At 38.3% G+C, this 12,889-nt stretch overlaps 1 protein-coding gene and 1 pseudogene across 8 annotated transcripts in view; one reads left to right on the top strand and one right to left on the bottom strand.

The window, feature by feature from the left end:
• The window catches only part of ADGRL3 (adhesion G protein-coupled receptor L3), a 1,168,212-nt gene that overhangs the window by 192,770 nt on the left and 962,553 nt on the right, over nucleotides 1–12,889 (top strand). The window lies entirely within an intron of this gene.
• LOC142443646 (phospholipid hydroperoxide glutathione peroxidase pseudogene) lies at nucleotides 266–1,068 on the bottom strand (annotated as a pseudogene).

Raw genomic sequence — 12,889 nt, 5'->3', positions numbered from 1 at the left:
GCAGTAAAACAAAGCTTTAGGACAGCTCAGTAAATGTAAAAATATTACATTATGCTTGTTAAATGAGGTGTGAAAATAATATATCAGTTATTCTTATTTTTAGAACTACATACCAGAGTATTTAGGAATGAAATATTCTGACTATAATTTGTGTTATAATATTTCATCATAACTAAAGAAAAAGCAGATAGAGCAAAATGTTAGAAGTATGTATGTAGATGATTGTATAAATGTGTGCTATATAATTCTATTGCCACTTCCAAAATTTCATTTTTCTTTTTTTTGCCGATTTGAATGTTTTATTCCCACAAAGCAGAGGGGCTGGCGCGGCCTGGGGACTTCCTCCGGCAGAGGTGCACGCTGGGTTCTCGGGGCTGCCCCACCACTGGGCTGGTTTGCAGGCAGGCCGTCATGGGTGCCGGGGGAAAGGGTCCAGGTAACGCAGGGTAGTGGGTTGGGACAGAGCTTGTGGTACTAGAGGTAGCAGGGCAGGTCCTTCTCGATCACCAAGGGCTCCTCCATGGGGCCGTACCGCTTCACCACACAGCTGTTCTTGTCCATGAGGAACTTGGTGAAGTTCCACTTGATGGCGTTCCCCAGGATGCCCCGCCCCTTAGGTTGGACTTTCATCCACTTCCACAGCGGGTGGGCGTCGTCGCCGTTCACGCAGACCTTGCTGTACATATCGAATTTGACATTATAGCCGGCAGCGAACTCTTTAATCTCTGCATTACTCCCTGGCTCCTGCCTCCCAAACTGGTTGCAGGGGAAATCGAGGATCCGCAAACCGCACTCAGCATAGCGGGCGTGCAGGTCCACGAGCTGAGTGTAGTTTATGTCCGTTTAGCCTCATTGGGAGGCTACGTTGGTTACGATGCACACAAAACCCCTGTACTTTACCAGGTTCACCATGCGCCCATCGATGTCCTTGGCAGAAAACTCGTGCATGGAGCGCGCGCAGCACCAATCGTCACGGGAAGCGCACATGGTGCTGGCCAAGCCAGACACAAGCATGGTACCGCACAGAGCCGCCAGCTTGAGCAGGCGGCAAAGACTACTGAAACTCATCCAGACGAAGGCAGGGTACTAGGAGCAGCAGCTCCTCCCTACGCCCAGAGGGCCAATCCAAAATTTCATTTTTCAAAAAGAGAATTTTAATACAGCAAATGCTTTTTTATAATCATATTTCTAAGTTTTTCTAAGTAGAAACTATTCTGAGGCATATCTTTAAAAAGTTTCAGTGTTTATTCATGTCTTTCTCCTCCTAGAAATATATCATGATTTAAATAGAAATGATAATATCCAATATTTACTAAGTATTAAATATGTACCAAATGTATTTTAAGTTATTTGCTTTTATTAAATATTTTAATACTTATATCAACCCTTTGGTGTAGAGAGTCATATAGTCCTATTTCATAGAGGAAGTGAAACACATAGAAATCATGTGACCTATGTAGGTCCTGCAACCGGTAAGGAATCTGAAGAAGTCGGATGGTAGCCTTGGCAATGTATTGTCATTGCGCCTGGTATTAACTGTTGTTACACTATATGTCCTTTATAAAACAGTTTATTCCAAATACCTGAACATTCAAAATTTACAATAGTTCATTGAAAATTAGACTTTCAGTTACATGTTATTCAATAAGTATCTAACACATGATTGTGCTGAAACCATACAAACCGTTAAAAGAAGGAAGAGTTAATTTGAAGTGACAGTTTAATGGCTAAAGTTGTTGAATTTTGAAAAGAAGCATGATAGCAAAATAAGCATGCTTAAAATACTTCAAAGTTTTTTTATTATTCATAGATGATTATTTTTTATTGTTCTCTAGTGACCCAGATAGAATATGAACTTTGACCTTTGAATCCATAAGCTATTGCAAGATATATAAAGCTTTCAAAATTATTAATCAGTAATGTGAATGATCTGCCCATTACCTCTGGGTTCAGAGAGGCCAAGACAGTGGGTTCTGGGGAAATTAGCATGATTTATTAGTAATTCCAACTCATATTCATTTCAATTTATCATTATGACCTTGGTAAGATTTTATTAAAAAGTTTCTAAGTGTTCACCTTGAGTCTGCTCTGCCTTGTGTTTGAACAGTGGTAGAGTTCCTTGTCCTCTTTTTTCTTCTCAATTCAATTGTTAGAGAAGGTCAGTCTCTAGTGTCAACTTTTTCTTCCCCTCACATTTTGAATGGATCAAAATGCTTGAGGCTACTGGATCAGAATAATTTATCCTTGGTCTTTTACTGAAGTTCTTGAAAGTGAAAATGAAAAAGTAGATTCATATTATGAAAATAGGCTTATAAAGAGCTGTGATCATATAATCGTAATTTAACTGCCTGGCAAGTGATGGTACATGAGACACGTGTGTAAGACTCAATGTTCTCATCAGAAAATTGGGTAAAATGAAATCTAATGTGTTTATAGAAATGTTGTAAGGATAAACTAAAAAAAAATTACATTGCCTGTAAATAGGTAAATCTGCATATTTTATATTAGTATTGCAGTTGTTTTTCATGTTGTTAGGTGCTGTAGAGCCAGTTCAGACTCAAGGCAATCATTTGTACAACAGAACGAAGCAGGACTTCTCTGCACCATCCTCTCACGTGTGCTCCTGTTTGAGCTCATTGCTGCAGCTCTTGTGTCAACCCATCTTGTCCCTGTCTTCCTTTCGCTCCTCTTTACTTTACCAAGCATGGTGTCTTTTCCCAGGCACTCGCCTGTCTCCTATTGACATGTCCAAAGTACCGGAGACAGTCTCCCCATCCTGGCTTCTAAGGAGCATCCTGGTTGTATTTCTTGCAAGTTAGATAAGTATAGTACTTGGTACTTCAAAAGAAAGCAAAAGACAGTCAAATCAGTGGCTTTCTGAAGGGATCTTCTGGGTCAGTTAAAATCGAGGCAGTGACGTGGGCTCAGAAAGTTGTGACAGTTGATTTGGGGAATTCCCAAGGGGTTTGGGTGAATGTTTCATAGAGCAGATGGGTTTTCTCTTAACAATCCGTACACATTTTGTTTCTTCTCATTGATTGCAATCCTTTCGATGTAACATCACTTATCTTACTACCTTCCTGTGTTTCCTGTTTCTATTCATCTCCATTCTTAATATTCCTAAAATTTGGTCTTGGCTAAATGATGAATGACTGTATTAGACAGGGTTCTCTAGAGAAACAAAAGCAGGGCACTTATGGATACACACACATACACACACAGCACAAAGGAATATAACAGCAGTACAGAGGTCTAAGTTCCACTCACTTCCATGGAACAGTTAATATAGTGCAAGTCCTTCAACTCAGAAAGGCCGCTGGGTCCAAGGTCAAGGAAGCAGACCGCTGAGTCTTTCAAATGGCTATGCAGGCAGTCCAGCAACGGGCAGGAACCATCAGGTTGGGTCACCAACAGTTAACAAGACGACAAGGTCCAACAGTCTCAAGTTCAAGCAATATATACACCTGCAGCATGGTGAAGCAGGTCTTGAAGGAACCTTGATCTCTGGTGACACAATCCACAGCTTGGCAGTCCCACAGATACCAATCACCGGAGAGCAAGAAAGAGAGAGGTGGGGCTGGCCGAGCCATTTATATCTTTGCCCTCCAAAGAAACTGCAACCTTATTAATTCCACATTTTCCTATTGGCCAGGTTGGCACAATAAACCTACCTATTACAATGCCCTTTTGAGATAAATGGTTGATATTCTAATGTGTGAGTGCTTCTCTATTGTTATGGTTCCTCATATAGACCTATTGTTTGTCTGACCTGTGAGCAGGATTTGGGAAGAGGGGATTCCGTTTTTTGGATTATTAGCTCATTATACAGATGGACTAGATATGATGAAAGGATATAGCATTTATGCACACTTATCCTGATTTTTAAAATCATTTTATTAGGGGCTCATACAACTATTATCACAATCCATACATACATCAATTGTGTAAAGCATATCTGTACATCCATTGCCCTCATCATTCTCAAAACATTTGCTCTCCACTTAAGCTTTTGGCACCAGGTCTCATTTTTCCCCCTCCTCCCCGCTCCCCTCTCCCTCATGAGCCCTTGATAATTTATGAATTATTATTTTGTCACATCTTACTCTGTCTGATGTCTTCCTTCACCCACTTTTCTGTTGTCTGTCTCGCAGGAAGGAGGTCACATGTATATCCTTGTAATCGGTTCCCTCTTTCCAACCCACTCTCCCTCTACCCTCCCAGTGTCGCAACTCACACCGCTGGTCCTGAAGGGATCATCTGCCCTCAATTCCCTGTGCTTGCAGTTCCTATCTGTACCAGTGTACATCCTCTGGTCTAGCCAGACAAGTTCCATATGAGCATGATTAAATATATATTATGTATGACCTTCAAGATTAGGGGAAGGATGAGATTTTTTTCCCCCAACAGTTTTATTGGCACTTAATTTACATGTCATTCAGTTGAGTCCTGCAGTTGTTCAATCATATCAAGGGGAATTGCACAATCACCACTATATCTCTCTTAGACATTCCCCCTCCCATGGTTAAATTGCCTTCCATATGAGTTCTGCAATCACGTTGAAGAGATTTTTGAAAGTCTAAAGGTGTACTGGGGTCAGGGGATGGGCACTAGACCTCTCCCTCCATCCTTGACTGCAGGAAGAGCAATGGGGTCTTGTAAAGGCAAGCCCCTTTGACAAAAATGCTGAGGACTGAAAGAGTGTAAGTGCTGTTGTGTAAGCAGGTCCTGGAATGTTGATCTTTAAGAGAAAAATGGATTGTGACAAGGATTTCTATTTAACAGAGAGACTCATCTACTCTGGGTCAGGACAACAGTTAGACTTGTAACTATTTGTATGGTCTCTGTTGTTCTTCTTCATTTTTTTATTTGTGTGCATCTATATAAGATTGGCAGGAAGAAAACTGATGGTGCCCGGCTATCAAAAGAGATAGCGTCTGGGGTCTTAAAGGCTTGAAGATAAACAAGCGGCCATCTAGCTCAGAAGCAACAAAGCCCACATGGAAGAAGCACACCAGCCTGTGTGATCACAAGGTGTCAAAGGGATCAGTTATAAGGCATCATCAAAAAAAATCTTATCATAGTGAATGAAGGGGGAAGTGCAGAGTGGACCCATTTGTTGGCCACTGGAGATCCCCTCATAGAGGGGTCTAGAGGAGGATATGCGTCAGTCTGGGTGCGACAGAGCCCCAATGAAGAATACAGCTTTCCCCCAGTTCCTAAATGCTTCCCCCCCTCACCTCCCAGCCCCACATACTACCATGATCCGAATTCTACCTTGCAAGTCTGGAGAGAGCAGATGTTGTACACTGGAGTAGATAGGAACTAGAGGCACAGGGATGATAACTTCAGGACCAGGGGTGTGAGGGGCGATACTGGGAGGGTAGAGGGTGAGTGGGTTGGAAAGGGGGAACCAATTATAAGGATCTACATGTGACCTCCTCCCTGGGGACGGACAACAGAAAAGGGGGTGAAGGGAGATGCCGGATAGGGCAAGATATGACAAAATAATAATTCATAAATTATCAAGGACTCATGAGGGAGGGTGCAGGAGAGAGGGAGTGGTAAAAAGAGGACTTGATGCAAAGGGCTTAAGTGGAGAGCAAATGCTTTGAAAATGATTAGGGCAAAGATTAGGTACAGATGTGCTTTATACAATTGATATATGTATATGTATGGATTATGATAAAAGTTGTATGAGTCCCTAATAAACTGTTAAAAAAAAGATTGGCAGGAGACAGCAAGGGTACTGACAATTCCTAGGGTTCATGGGAGAAGAGGAGGCAGTGGGATGGAACATGGTGAGCCAATAACGACAAGGGATCTAAAATCGATGGTGAGGAGAGTGTAGCATTCCTGGTCATATTTGATCAATTGAAATGAATGAGAGAAATTACTGAGAGGTGAAGGATGGGCAAACATGATAGTGGGGCAGGATAAAATAAGAAAGAAAAAGAGGAAAGAACAAGAAAGCAAAAATTATATGTAGGTATAAATATAGATATGTATATATAAATGTATATGAAGAAATGTGTATTTGTGTGTGTGTGTGTGTGCATGAAGCAGATGGACTTTGGGCCTCTACTTAATCCTTACTTCAGTACAAGAATGGTTTGTCTAATTATGTGGCAGTGTATCATACGCACCTTCCTGACATGATTGCCGAAGACAAAATAGGTCCATAAGCAAATGTGTGAAGAAAGCAAATGTGTGATGGTGCCTGGCTATTACAAGATCGAGTTTCTTGAGGGCTTGAAGTTAAACAAGCAGCCATCTAGCAGGGAAGAAAGAAAACAAACATGGAAGAAGCACAGCAGCCTGCGTGATCATGAGGTGTTAATGGGAATAGGCAGCAGTAGTTCAAGAAACAAGCAATCAAATTGATATGAAGGAGAGCAGACAAAGTGGAAACCCTAAATCCATCTGTAATATAATTGGTCAGTTCCTCACAGAAAGGCCCCATGGAGGGATGATATATCCAGGGTGCAGTATAGCACTGATGATACATATATCTATCCTCTAGTTCTTTAATATTTCCTACCCTTACTATTATGGTCTTAGTTTGCCTCATTAATCTTATTAGACCTGTGTATGTTTATATGCACTTGATGCATGAAATCCAAGAGAGATAAGCCCTTCATAAATAGTAATGGGAGTTATGATTCCCTGAGGGTGTTGGAAGAGATGCGAAGGAAAGGCAGCAGGAGGAAAGAATTTCAATGATGACTGTATAACCCCACTCAAGGGGAATGGATAACAGAATTGTAGATGAATGTATGCCATGATGATGTACAGTATGGCAAATAATAATAATAATAGTAATATCTAGTATATTAATAAGCTTTTCAGGAGAGTAGTGTTGGGAGGGAGGGGTGAGGAGAAGCTGATATCAAAGAATTCAAGAAGAAAGACAATCTTTTGAAATTGATGTTGACAGCAATTTTACAATTATGCTTGATCTAATTGAGTTGTGGATTGTTATAATATCTGTCAGAGCTCCCAATAAAATGATTTTTAAAATGAATAAGAAAGAAAAATCTGTGTTAGATTCCTGTCTTATTCATTCTCTCTTCCAAAAGTGGAAGAACACGATGGCTTTACCTTATCAATTGCAGATTACTCATCTATTACTTTGTCACTCATGTCTAGGTAAACATAGATTTCTTCATTTAAAGGCTGTGGTTTTGAAATTGTACATAACAGCTTCAAGAAATACAAAGATTTTTAAACATTAATTTTTTCTGCAAGCACTTTAAGAGCTTCATCAGAGTAGTAGGCACTGGTATATCATTAGTGAAATGGAACATTTGTTTTTGTTAATGCACTAAAAATGATTTCACATATTAAGCAGAATCCAAGATTAATTCCCCTCGATAAGAAAAGAAATCAATTATGTAACTAATGACCATACACCAAAGTTTTCTTCTTTCATTTTGAAATCATTTTGTAATACTGGAATGAGGAAAACAGTCCATTCCATGACAAGGTCATTGCATTAAATAGCTTCTTAGATTTTTATTCCTTAATTTTGTTTGCTTGATTTCATTTCAAAATAAGAAAAAAAATAAAACTTTTCCTTGCAGTTTCTTAATATAGACAAAAGTGGATTGAAAATGTAATTTGTCAGGTACTCTCCAGAGGAGAAGCAGAAGTGTAACAATTATTGGTTAAAATAAATTTTGATCTTGAAGGCCTCCCAGGAAAATGTTGCTTTCATGAAACAAAACGGGTCCAAATCAGCACCTTTGCCTCCCTGAGTGCTTTCAGGTTGTATCTCAATTTAGTTATTGGTATTTGTTAATTTTTGAGATAATTTTCTGGCCAACTATATTGCTTTATACATTTTAATAAACAGTTGATCAGGTTACATGTGCAAATATGACTGAATTAGGGAATTAAAATGTCATAAATGTTAAGTCCTAAATCACATATTCAGTTCATTATCCTTATGCACAAGGGAATTTTCCAGCTTTTTTTCCCCATTTGATCAGGAGGAATAATGACCTATAGCCATAATTACATCAAATAATTACATTTTCAGATTTTGCATTATGGACTTATTTATAAATGATTAATCCATATTTTTCTCTGTATTTGGTATCAATTAAAATAGTAAAGGAATAAACCAATGTGTTCTGTTTAATGGTATCATTTTTAATATAATTATAATTAAATAATTCAGTAAAATTATTTAATTTTATTGAATAATAACTGTAGCCTGTAGCTATTTTCCTGTGATTTTAATGGATATATATTAAGGAAGACATTAAAAGAGAAAATTAAAGATGTTTAAATTGTAAAGCTCAAGTTTTAAAATATTAAATATATTTATATTTCCCCTTTTAAATTGCGTATGTTGCTTTTTAGCTGATTCTAACTCATAATATTTTAATATATAGTTATACTATTGCATAACTTGTTTTCTACTGTTTTAAATTGACATTTGTATAAATATTTTTTAAATTATTCTAAATTTATCCTAGGGAGGATGGATATTTGTAGGTACCACGAAATACATTTTTCTTTGTAGCAATTCGGCATTAATAATTGTAAGCAATTTAACGACAGTGCACATGTGATAATTTTTATACACATAAGGACATTATGTCTAAAACCAGCAAACATGTTGACCTATTTGGAAAAAGTAGCAGCAGCAACAACAAAAATGTAAATAATGAATGGAATATGCTGTGTGAAATATTAGTCTAAAGTAAGCATTTTATGTAAAGGAAACTTCAGGTCTTAGAGAAACGTGAGGGCCTAATGTCTAAGGCACAGGTTATGGAATCAGGGTAGCGTTTTCTGGACATTTGGCTTCTCATCGAGTATTGGGAGTAGATGTGTAGGTCTTTCGGTCACTGGGAGTCCGTATTGACTGGACTCTGTGGTAGTAAGAGTTTTGAGGTTTGTGAAGGTAAAAGATACAGATAGAATTTTTTTTCCAAGTCATTTTGAAACATACTCCTATCAGGCTTTAGTCTTGATGTTTCTCCCAAAACTATTCCTTCATTGTCTATGTTGCTAAATCAAAGCTTTATTCTCACTTCCTGTTATTTGATGTGCTGGCAGTGTTTGAAATTGTTAACCAATGCTAATTGAAATATTTTTTTTTCAGTTTTCTTTCAGGTCCTCCTAGCCTTGCTTTTGCTTGTTCTTTTCTGGTCTCTCCTTTCGTTTGCTTCAATGGTTCTTTATGCAAAGATGGGAGTTTCATAGAGTGCAGGTCTTAATTGTCTCTTGTTTCCTAGTTGAGCCTTAAATGTCATCTAAATGCTAATCAGAGGAAACCCTGGTGGGTTGAGCATTGTTCCAGTAATCAAAGGTTGGCAGTTCCAGCCTCCATCTGCTACAGTAGAGAAAGATGAGGCAGTCTGCAGTCCTAGAGATTGACTGCCATCACATCAAACCTTACTCTGTCCTTTAGTGTTGAGTCAGTATTGACTCAGTGGAAGTGAGTGTAGTGTTGGGTTTTTAAATAGCTAGGAAACTTTAAGAGTTTAGTTCCATTCTGTTGATTCACTTTGAGTTAGAATTTGCTTCACGGAATAGGAAAACATGAACAAATATTTTTTATTACCTTAGTTATCAAGTTTTGCTAAAACAAAATTTCCAAGGGTGAATGGCTTAAACAATTAGACTGTTATTTTCTCAGTTCTGGGAGGATAGAAGACTGAATTCAAGGCACTAGCTCTGGATTTCTTTCTTTGCTCCAGGGCAAGGTCTTTGTCTCCACAACCCCTGGTTATTTGAAGATCTCTGTGTGGATGAATTCCATTTTCCCTCATCTGTATTTGCTTACTCACCTTTTGTATTTTATAATAGATAGACTCAAAATACATGGCAAAGGAATGCTGTCTCGTTCAGCTAACAACACGTGCTATTCCCAAATAGCCAGACGTTTAGACCTTAGGGTTTATGACATCATTTGTGAAGCAAAATGCTTATTCACAAATTTCTGTCTCCAGCACCAACGTTTATACCGACTCTAGACTCACATTGTAACGTGAAATTGTAATAGGCACGCTCAACTTAATAAGTATGTCTAAAGCTACCCTCCTACTTTCTCCTCACTCCTTTCACAGCTTTTCCTGCCTTTACACTCTCCATAGTGGCAGTTCTTTTCCTCCAGTTGTAGGTAAAACATTTATCGTTTTTCTTTCTCTCTTGATATCCAGTCCATGAGCAAATCCTGTTTGTCTCCATTGATTAATGTCATCAAGACTCTAATCCTTTCTCACTACCTACAAGGATGCAAAGCCACCCCCTTCACTTTTCTTGTTTTTGTAATGTCTTCCTACCTGGCTGGTCTACTTCCTACTTCTGTCCTGTCTGCCTATAATCTATTCTCAACAGAACAGCCAGAGTGTTCATTTAAAAATATAAGTGGCATGTTACACTTTTGCTCAGAATGTTTCAGTAGTTTTTTTTAATATTGTGTACAAAAACAAACAAACACAGGACCAATAATAGACCAGCAGAATTAACATTTGGCTCTCTATTAGCTCTGGGCTTCCTCCTACTTTCCACTCCCCCACCTAACTCTGCAGTCCATTAACCTGTTTGTATTTATTTAAAGCTTCTTGCAACTTTTACTTGAGGCCAGTTTTACTTGTTCCCATGACCTCAAATTATTTTTGTTTTAAATAGCTGCATTTCTTCAAGATTTCCCTGAAATGTCACCTTCTCCATGGAAGATTCTTTTATCAACTCATGTAATATGTTTGATTCTGTACACAAAGTTGCTATCACAGCACACTATTAAATATATATTTTGCTTTATTATCTTGTGTTACCTGTATAAACTTCATGAGATTAAAGAATAATTGTTTCGTTCATGGCTATATATTTTTTAAACATTTTATTAGGGACTCATACAACTCTTATCACAATCCATATATACATCGATTGTATAAAGCACATCTGTACATTCTTTGCCCTAATCATTTTCAGAGCATTTGCTCTCCACTTAAGCCCTTTGCATCAAGTCCTCTTTTCCCCCTCCCTCTCCCCTGCCCCCTCCCTCATGAGCCCTTGATAATTTATAAATTATTATTTTGTCATGTCTTGCCCTGTCTGGAATCTCCCTTCACCCCCTTTTCCTGTAGTCTGTCCCCCAGGAGGAGGTCATATGTAGATCCTTGTAATTGGTTCCCTCTTTCCAACCCTCTCACCCTCTACCCTCCCAGTATCGCCCCTCACACCCCTGGTCCTGAAGGTATCATCCACCCTGGATTGCTATATTCTAACCCCAACACCAAACCCAAAACCAAACCCTGTCATAGAGTCAACTGTGACTCACAGGGACCCTACAGGAGAAAGCAGAACAGCTCCATATATGAGTTTCCAAGACTATAATTCTTTATAGGAGTAGAAAACCTCACCCTTTGCATGCAGAGTGACTGCTGGTTTTGAACTGATAACCTCACAGCAGCCCAGCTCAAAACCCAAAATATCACCACGGTTCCTAAGCCCAGCACAGGGTGTTAAATTAGTGATTTAATATTCATTAATTTTTCCAATCAATATTTAATTAATTCAACTTTTAAAGTTCCCTGGGCCTCTCAGGAAGTTTAATAAAATTGTTGAATTAATCACATAGTCATGGAATAAATTCACGAATATTTAACCACTTTTTCAGTATTCAGTACATCGGAAACAGGTTGTTATTATTTTATTAGATATAGTATTAAGTAACACATGACTCACTTTTGGTGCATAGAGATGGCTCACTAGTAGAATTCCTGCTTTCCATGGGGGAGTCCTGGGTTTGATTCCCATCTGAACACCCCTAGCACAGCTACTTCCCCGAAGTGAGACCTATGTGTTGCTGTGATCCTGAGCACGTTTCATTGGTGTGTTCCAGACCAAGATGTATTAGGAAGGATGACCCAGTGTCTATTTCCTTCAGAAAATCAAGCACACAAAAAACCCCAGTCAATAGAAACCCTGTGAATCACCACAGTCTTATCATTGTACATCGTGTCACGATGAGTTGAGGACCAACTTTATGTCAGTTAACGAGAAGTCTTTATAGCATTGGTTTCCAATTGACACTTTATAGTATTGCATTTCTATGGAAGAAATTGTTTCCTCTTTCCCTTAATCCTTTCAGGAACCCTGGTGGCCTGACAGCTATGTTCTCAGCTTCTTACTTAATAGTCAATGGTTAAAATATCAACATCCCCTCACAATAGAGGTATACTCTCACTAGACAGACAGGGAATCTGTCTTTCTTTTATTGAGCAAAATGTATCCAAAATGGGACATGAGAGAATTCTGGGAAGGAATCAGTAATTAGTCTGTGCTCAAAGTGGATCTGGGGGCTTTATAACATGATTTTAAGGATTATGATGATTTTAAGTAAACATTGAGTATAGTTAACAATTTTCAGACCAATGTTAATAAATTGGTTAAATAAATTTAGTCTATTTTTATTTTGTATTAGTATACTAAAGATTAGCATACAGTCTTATAGATATTATATAAAATATCAGAGTATAGTTGTTTTTAGAAGTAAACATAACATTGTGAAACTTACATTTCAATCATAAAATTTGAAGAAAAATGTCTAAAACAATGAAAACAAAAAAACCTCATTACCATCAGGTCAATGCCGATTCATTAGGGACCCTATAGAACAGGGTAGAACTGCCCCTGCGAGTGTCCAGACTAGAAAGTGTCACAGTAGTCGAAAGCCCGTCTTTCTTCGAAGAAGCTGCTGGGGGCACTGAACTGCTGACCATATAGTTAGCCCCCAAATGTGTGATTTCTTTACCTCCAGGACTCTTTATAATCAAGATGTTCTGAAAACAATCATATTCCCTAACACTGTGAGGTAATGCAGAAGCTACTAGAAGAAAAATTTATTTAAAATTTTTAAAATAATTTGTGT

Source organism: Tenrec ecaudatus, chromosome 3 (assembly GCF_050624435.1).
Source record: "Tenrec ecaudatus isolate mTenEca1 chromosome 3, mTenEca1.hap1, whole genome shotgun sequence".
Classification (NCBI taxonomy): Eukaryota; Metazoa; Chordata; class Mammalia; order Afrosoricida; family Tenrecidae; genus Tenrec; species Tenrec ecaudatus.
Note: the sequence above shows the minus strand (reverse complement) of the source record. Positions and strands in the feature narration are given on the sequence as shown.